We start from the raw sequence: 8,858 nt of genomic DNA on the forward strand, positions 1-8,858 counted from the left end.
GTCCGCCGGCCCAGCCTGCCGCCCCCCCGGGAAAGGGCCGCCCCAGGCGGGTGCTTGCCCCGCTGGGCTCTGGAGCCGGCCCTGGTTACTTGGGGCTACTGGGAGGGAGAGACAAAACTAGGGTTGTGGCCTGGAGAGCCAGTGTCTATCCAGAGGACTAAATCACTGGGACCCTTTGAGGGAATTATTTGGATTGGGGAGTTCTTAAGGAGCTCTGAAGAGGAAGACTAGAGGGCAGGCTGCTACAGAGTGATCTCTGCCCACAGGGGGCGGGGTTACGCTCAGGAGGCAGCTACTGCTTGTTAAATAAGCCTATGGAGGCTGACAGGGTGGGACCCTGTCCTCCCAAGGTGTGATCAGAGGAGCCGGTGGAGTAACAGCAGTGTAAAGCAGATTAAATTTAGGCTTGCTAAGTGTGTGTGTGTGTGTGTATATGTATATGTGTGTATGTATAAACCAGGTCCTGGGATGGGACACCTGGCAGAGTAGTCACCTTATATCCTATGCAATGCTGGCATCATGTGGCCATTTCATTTTGCTCACCTAAAAAAAAAATTGTGATCAGTTCTAATTGCAATGTTAAACAATAGAATAATTGAAATGTATTAAATATTTTTGGCTATTTTCAAATATATTGACTTCAATTACAACACAGAATACAAAGTGTACACTGCTCACTTTATATTTTGATCACTTTTACAGTGAAAATTATTTGTAGACAAAAGATAGTATTTTTCAATTCTCCTCATACAAGTACTGTAGTGCAATCTCTTTATTATGAAAGGGCAACTTAAAAATGTAGATTTTTTTTTAATGCAGTTACACAACTGCATTCAAAAATAAAAAAATGTAAAACTTTTAGAGCCTCCAAGGCCAATCAGTCCTACTTCTTGTTCAGACAATCGTTAAGACAAACAAGTTTTGTTTACATTTACAATCTTTTTCTCCCAAGTTTATCACCATCAAAGTCTTTTGCAAGGTTCTAATTTTCAGTCAAATCAGAATCCTGATTTGACTGAAATTTCTCTACCTTCCAAGGGGTTTCCTTAGTAAATGGGTAATGTCTTTTTTGCTTTACTCATATTTCCCCAAAACTCATGGACTGCCAGATGCTGGGACTGGATGACAGGGAATGGCTCACTAGATAATTGCCCAGTTATGTTCATTCCCTCTGAAGCCCCTTGCACTGGTCACTGTCAGAAGACAGGACACTGGGCTAGATGAACCATTGGTCTGATCTGGTATGGCCATTCTCGGGCAGGAATCAGTGTACTACTTTCTTCTGATTGAGGGCTTTAAGGCTGCATAGTTCAATGCCTTACATTGTGATATCTGCCCAAAGGCCAGCAGCTGTGCATTGCTTTCTCTCCCAGGGCTATGAACAGTATATTGCCAGCAGTTAAGTTATTACCACACAGCTCTTTCTAAGCAAGCACACTTATTCTGAGAGTAAAAGCATTACAGAGAACATTAAAAAATAGAAGTTCATATGTATACTAAAAGCTTACCAGAGGTCACCGCTCAGTCATCTTGCCCCCGTTAGGGGCCCCATTCTTTCCACCTCTTCCAGAAGGCTGGGGCGGGAGTGCTTTGGACAAAAGGCCCTGTCTATTTGCTGGAGCAGAAAGAAAGCTCTATCAGTTCAAACTCAGCCTTCTAATATCAAAAGCTTCTCCCCACTCTTTTGTTTGAGTCTCTGGAAAACACAACCTAAACTAGCATATGTAAATGATCTGGGGGTGATGCTTCTCTGGAGGAGTTTGCAGGCCCCAGGGTTAATCTCACTTTTTTTTTTTAGTTCCTGGAAAAGCAGTGTGCTCCCGTATGCAGCAGAACACAATCCTACAGAAACTATTCATAAATTTAATACAATAGTCCCCAAAGCTACTGCATGGGGTTGCACCATATGTCAGTCTGAATCATCAAAGCTGTTGAGCTGCGATTCAGGAGACCTGGATTGGTGAGTTATTGGGAGGATCTCCCACAGCTGTTTGTGCTGCACTAAGCTGTGCCACTCCATGAATTCTTTTGCAGTATATTGTGGGAGAACTTGCCTGTTCTTTCTGGGCCCCAGTATGGAAGTGGTCTTAACCCACAAACATTTTAAAGTAAAACCACATTTAACTGTTGATAAGGCATGGATCTAACCCAGGATGACTTGTTTATATTGTTGGCCTCAATGCAGCTCTCATTTTGGCAACAGGAGGCAGATGCAGAGTGTGAGAAGGCAGAAGGTATCTTGTTAGTGGCTTGTCTCCATGAGAAGGCAGTGGTGTGCCTTTTGTGAAAGTAGAATGAATTATATTGTAAAAATAAGAATGGATTAAAGAAATGTTGTATGTACCTTTAAGCAGAAATAAGAAATGTTGAAATACAGGTGCCAGGAAAAGAAACATTAGGCATAAAGAATGGTGCTAATGGTGAAACATTAACAGAAGATGGGTAATAGTTAGTAAGGAAATAAGATATGCATGCCTAGCCCAGGTAAACTTATCTGATTCTGCTTCCTTTGTTACCTTGTTAAGTTCTCACCCTTATCTGTATAAATAAGATAGTTTGTGTCTTGCATGGGGCTCACATTATCTGGGTGTTATTAGCAGAGCGCTGTGCTAATAAAACAGAGTGGTCTGACAAACTGTGAGTCCTGAGTCTAACTTTGACACTTTAAGGAGCTCATGTGGACAGAATGCAGTGGAGACAGCAGCTGCAGGTTTTAATTACTTGTTTCCCTCCTCCTCCCTTGCTGATGGGCGGCTCTGGATCAGGACCATGAGCACAATGTGGTGGAACTACTGACATGCAGATCTGAGAAGACCAGGAGTAGCTCCAGAACTTCTGCATGGCAAAAGTCCACCCTTTCCGGCAGGGCCGGCTTTAGAAAGTGAGGGGCCCAATTTGAACAGTTTCGGTGGGGCGCCGGCAGGGATGACTTAAAAAAAAAAGTGTGGGGCTTGTACTCACCGGTCAGTGCTCTGGGTCTCTGGCGGCACTTCGGCAGTGGGTCCTTCACTCACTCCAGGTCTTCAGCGGCACTGAAGTACCCGCTGTTGAAGTGCTGCCAAAGACCCAGATCACCGCCGGGTGAGTAAAAATTAAAAAGGTGCCTCTAGCCAGGAAAGAGATTCTCACTGGGCAAGGGGCCCTCTTAGGCGCAGGGCCCGATTTGGGGGAATTGGTGGAATAGGCCTAAAGCTGGTCCTGCCCATAGGAACCCTAACCCTAGGGCGGGAAGCCCTACCCAGAGAAACCCTAACCCTAGGGCGGGAAGCCCTACCCAAAGTAACCCTAACGGTAGCTCCAAGTGCCCTACCCATAGGAAACCTAACCATAGGGCAGGGTGCCCTACCCTCAGGAACCTTAACCCTACCTCCAATTGCCCTACCCAGAGGAACCCTAACCCTAGGGCGGGCTGCCCTACTCAGAGGAACCCTAACCCTAGGGTGGGGCGACCTACCCAGAGGAACCCTAACCCTAGCTATAAGTGCCCTAACCCTGGGGTGGGAATTCCTACGTATAAAAACCCTAACTCTAGCTCCAAGTGCCCTACCCTTAGGAACCCAAACCCTAGGGAGGGAAGCCCTACCCATAGGAACCCTAACCCTAGCTCCATGTGTCCTAATCTTAGGAAACCTCACCAGAGGGCAGGGTGCCCTACCTATAGGAACCATAACCCTAGCTGCAAGTGCCCTACCATTAAGAAACCCTAACCCTAGGGCGGGAAGCCCTACCCATAGGATCCCTAACCCTAGATCCAAGTGCCCTACCCATAGGAGCTCTAACCCTTGCTCCATGTTCCCTACCCTTAGGAACCCTAACCCTAGGGAGGGAAGCCCTACCCATAGGAACCCTAACTCTAGCTCCAAGTACCTTACCCTTAGGAACCCTAACCCTAGGGAGGGAAGCCCTACCCATAGGAACCCTAACCCTAGCTCCATGTGCCCTACTCTTAGGAACCCTAACCCTAGCATCAAGTGCTCTAACTTTAGAAATCCTAACCCTAGGGTGGAGTGCCCTACCCATAGGAACCCTAATCCTAGCTCCAAGTGCCCTACCCATAGGAACCCTAACTCTAGGGCGGGAAGCCGTACCCATAGGAACCCTAACCCTAGCTCCAAGTTCCCTACCCATAGGAACCCTAACCCTAGGGTGGGAAGCCCTACCCTTAGGAACCCTAACCCTAGTTCCAAGTTCCCTACCTTTAGGAACCATTTCCCTAGGTGAGGTGCCCTACCCATAGGAACCCTAACCCTAGGGTGGGAAGCCCTACCCATAGGCAGGGCCGGCTTTAAGAAGTGAGTGGTCCAATTCGAACAGTTTTGGCGGGGCACCGCAGGGATGACTACAAAAAAAACCATGTGGGACTTGTACTCACTGGTCAGTGCTCTGGGTCTTCGGCGGCACTTCGGCAGTGCGTCCTTCATTTACTCCAGGTCTTCCGTGGCACTGAAGGACCTGCTGCCGAAGTGCCGCTGAAGACCCGGATCACCGCCGGGTGAGTAAAAATTAAAATGGCACCTCTAGCCAGGGAAGAAATTCTCACTGGGAACGGGGCCCTCTTAGGCGTGGGGCCCGATTCAGGGGAATTGGTGGAGTAGGCCTAAAGCCGGCCCTGCTTTCTGGAGCTGTGTGTGGAGCTCATCCTGGCCCTTCAGCCTCAGGATGTGAAGATAAGGCTGTAAGAGCACAAAAGCAGGTACCAATTACCATCTGGATTACTACCAATTACCAATTACTACCCTAGCCTGCTACAGGTCAGTAGTTAGCTTGCAAATGCCAAACTGACTATCAGTGCTGTGGTGATGAAGCTTGCAAGACAGTTATTGCTGTGGTTCACTCATGATTGGTGAAGACTGCTAATCTCCCTGACATAGTAACAGGCTTAGAGTGCATGGGCTTCCCAAACTGCTGGGCCTGCAAAATAAGCAAATAGTATCTTCTCCAGTGGACATATTCATGTGCCTGTCAGAGGGGTGGAGGAGGGAGGAGATACTATTTGCTTATTTTGCAGGCCTGGGTTAACCACAGAGGGAGATTCATGAACACTAACCTGGGATGCACTGGCGTGATGCCATGGCATTCTGAAAAGCCAGTGTCTTCAAATTTGGACAAGCTGGGACTTTGATCCTGCTCAATAATATGGATATCAACTGGGTGTCTGTGCCCACTGTTGGGATGGGTCTCTCAAAATGTCCTCTACTGCCCTGGCTCATGAACATAAGAACGGCCGTACTGGGTCAGACCAAAGGTCCAACTAGCCCAGTATCTGTCTACCGACAGTGGCCAATTCCAGGTGCCCCAGAGGGAGTGAACCTAACAGGCAATGATCAAGTGATCACTCTCCTGCCATCCATCTCCATCCTCTGACAAACAGAGGCTAGGGGCACCATTCCTTACCCATCTTGGCTAATAGCCATTTATGGACTTAACCACCATGAATGTATCCAGTTCCCTTTTAAACCCTGTTATAGTCCTAGCCTTCACAATCTCCTCAGGTAAGGAGTTCCACCAGTTGACTGTGCGTTGCGTGAAGAAGAACTTCCTTTTATTTGTTTTAAACCTGCTGCCTATTAATTTCATTTGATGACCCCTAGTTCTTGTATTATGGGAATAAGTAAACTTTTCTTTATCGACTTTCTCAACATCACTCATGATTTTATATACCTCTATCATATCCCCCCTTAGTCTCCTCTTTTCCAAGCTGAAGAGTCTTAGCCTCTTTAATCTTTCCTCATATGGGACCCTCTCCAAACCCCTCATCACTTTAGTTGCCCTTTTCTGAACCTTTTCTAGTGCCATTATATCTTTTTTGAGATGAGGAGACCACATCTGTACACAGTATTCGAGATGTGGGCGTACCATGGATTTATATAAGGGCAATAATATATTCTCAGTCTTATTCTCTATCCCCTTTTTAATGATTCCTAACATCCTGTTTGCTTTTTTGACCGCCTCTGCACACTGTGTGGACATCTTCAGAGAACTGTCCACGATGACTCCAAGATCTTTTTCCTGACTCCGTTGTAGCTAAATTAGCCCCCATCATATTGTATGTATAGTTGGGGTTATTTTTTCCAATGTGCATTACTTTACATTTATCCACATTAAATTTCATTTGCCATTTTGTTGCCCAATCACTTAGTTTTGTGAGATCTTTTTGAAGTTCTTCTGTCTGCTTTGGTCTTAACTATCTTGAGTAGTTTAGTATCATCTGCAAACTTTGCCACCTCACTGTTTACCCCTTTCTCCAGATCATTTATGAATAAGTTGAATAGGATTGGTCCTAGGACTGACCCTTGGGGAACACCACTAGTTACCTCTCTCCATTCTGAGAATTTACCATTAATTCCTACCCTTTGTTCACTGTCTTTTAACCAGTTCTCAATCCATGAAAGGACCTTCCCTTTTATCCCATGACAGCTTAATTTACGTAACAGCCTTTGGTGAGGGACCTTGTCAAAGGCTTTCTGGAAATCTAAGTATACTATATCCACTGGATCCACCTTGTCCACATGTTTGTTGACCCCTTCAAAGAACTCTAATAGATTAGTAAGACACGATTTCCCTTTACAGAAACTATGTTGACTATTGCTCAACAGTTTGTTTTTCTATGTGTCTGACAATTTTATTCTTAACTATTGTTTCGACTAATTTGCCCGGTACCGACGTTAGACTTACCGGTCTGTAATTGCCGGGATCACCTCTAGAGCCCTTTTTAAATATTGGCGTTACATTAGCTAACTTCCAATCATTGGATACCGAAGCCGATTTAAAGGACAGGTTACAAATCTTAGTTAATAGTTCCGCAACTTCACATTTGAGTTCTTTCAGAACTCTTGGGTGAATGCCATCTGGTCCCGGTGACTTGTTAATGTTGAGTTTATCAATTAATTCCAAAACCTCCTCTAGTGACACTTCAATCTGTGACAGTTCCTCAGATTTGTCACCTACAAAAGCCAGCTCAGGTTTGGGAATCTCCCTAACATCCTCAGCTGTGAAGACTGAAGCAAAGAATCCATTTAGTTTCTCCGCAATGACTTTATCATCTCTTAGTGCTCCTTTTGTATCTCGATCATCAAAGGGCCCCACTGGTTGTTTAGCAGGCTTCCTGCTTCTGATGTACTTAAAAAACATTGTTATTACCTTTGGAGTTTTTGGCTAGCCGTTCTTCAAACTCCTCTTTGGCTTTTCTTATTATACTCTTGCACTTAATTTGGCAGTGTTTATGCTCCTTTCTATTTGCCTCACTAGGATTTGACTTCCACTTTTTAAAGGAAGTCTTTTTCTCTCTCACTGCTTCTTTTACATGGTTGTTAAGCCACGGTGGCTCTTTTTTAGTTCTTTTACTATGTTTCTTAATTTGAGGTATTGTAATCGATCGCGCCGGGGCTTGACCCTCCTGAGGGCAGGAGGAGAGCCACGCCGACTCACTCCCCGTCTTCTGTGGAACCGGCTGAACAACAGTAAACAGGGTTAGGAAGCTCAGGCCCTCTGAGGCAGGGCTGAGCGGCAATACAGTACACGGAGCTCAGGCCCTTTGGTGCAGGGCGGAGCAGCAAACAGTACAATGAGCTCAGGCCCTTTGTGGCAGGGGCTGAGCAGTAAACAGTACAGAAGGCTCAGGCCCTTTGGAGCAGGGGCTGAGCAGCAACCAGTACAGAAGGCTCAGGCCCTTTGGAGCAGGGGCTGAGCGAGGGGGAAAACTGCGACCCGTGAGTGGGGTGGCAGGGGGGACACAGGCCCACCCACTCCACTGTGTCCCAGCCCGGGGCCCTAGCAGCAGCTATCACCACTGCTGGTCAGTGGAGTCCTGACCGCAACACACTGACATCGGGACCTCTGTGTCTGCAGCCTGACAGGGGTCGGCTACCCCCGGGCTACTTCCATTTTCCCCCTCAGGGCTTACCTCACCCGTGGCACCAGCTCCAGGCCAGTCAATCAGCATAGGCTCCTCAGGACCAGTGCTTGGTGGCAGGTCCGGCAGCTCCTCCGGGAAGTCTGGCCAGGCGTGCTCGGGCGGCTCCTCCGGGTAACAGCAGGGACGGGGAAGCTCCGGCGGCTCCTCCCAGTAACGGGCGCGGGGAAGCTCCAGTGGCTCCTCTTCGTAGCGGGCGCGGGGAAGCTCCGGCCAGTCAGGACAGCTGCCTCGGGTCCTGAGGGGTTCCCAGTCAGGAGCTCCCACCGGCACGTCTGCTCCCGGCGGCGGCTGGGCTCTGACTGAGCTCTGGCGGCCAGCTTTTCTACTTCCTGTTCCGCCCCTTGACTTCCGGGGGGCAGGGACAGGTGGTGGTGGCTCCGCCCACTTGGGTGTCTGTGAGGGTGCTCCCTCTGCTGGGCAGGAGGGGAGCCACGCCGACTCACTACAGGTATACATTAAAGTTGGGCCTCTTTTATGGTGTCTTTAAAAAGCCCCCATGCAGCTTGCAGGGATTTCACTTTAGTCACTGTACCTTTTAACTTTTGTTTAACTAACCCCCTCATTTTTGCATAGTTCCCCCTTTTGAAATTAAATGCCACAGTGTTGGGCTGTTGAGGTGTTCTTCCCACCACAGGGATGTTGAATGCTATTGTATTATGGTTACTATTTCCAAGCGGTCCTGCTATAGTTACCTCTTGGACCAGCTCCTGCGCTCCACTCAGGATTAAATCTAGAGTTGCCTCTCCCCTTGTGAGTTCCCATACCAGCTGCTCCATGAAGCAGTCATTTAAAGTATAGAGAAATTTTATCTCTGCATTTCGTCCTGAAGTGAAATGTTCCCAGTCAATATGGGGATAATTGAAATCCCCCACTATTATTGGGTTCTTAATTTTGATAGCCTCTCTAATTTCCCTTAGCATTTCATCATCACTATTACTGTCCT

General features: G+C 47.4%; 1 long non-coding RNA gene across 1 annotated transcript; it reads right to left on the bottom strand.

The window, feature by feature from the left end:
- Nucleotides 1–521: 521 nt before the first annotated feature.
- Nucleotides 522–8,042, bottom strand: LOC123375904. The gene is made up of 3 exons (XR_006581615.1): nucleotides 7,904–8,042; nucleotides 1,509–1,615; nucleotides 522–543 (listed from the first exon to the last, which is right to left on the bottom strand). It is a non-coding gene; the product is annotated as an uncharacterized LOC123375904 (long non-coding RNA).
- Nucleotides 8,043–8,858: the final 816 nt, after the last annotated feature.

The sequence above is a fragment of the Mauremys mutica genome, chromosome 1 (genome assembly GCF_020497125.1).
Source record: "Mauremys mutica isolate MM-2020 ecotype Southern chromosome 1, ASM2049712v1, whole genome shotgun sequence".
Lineage (NCBI taxonomy): Eukaryota > Metazoa > Chordata > Testudines > Geoemydidae > Mauremys > Mauremys mutica.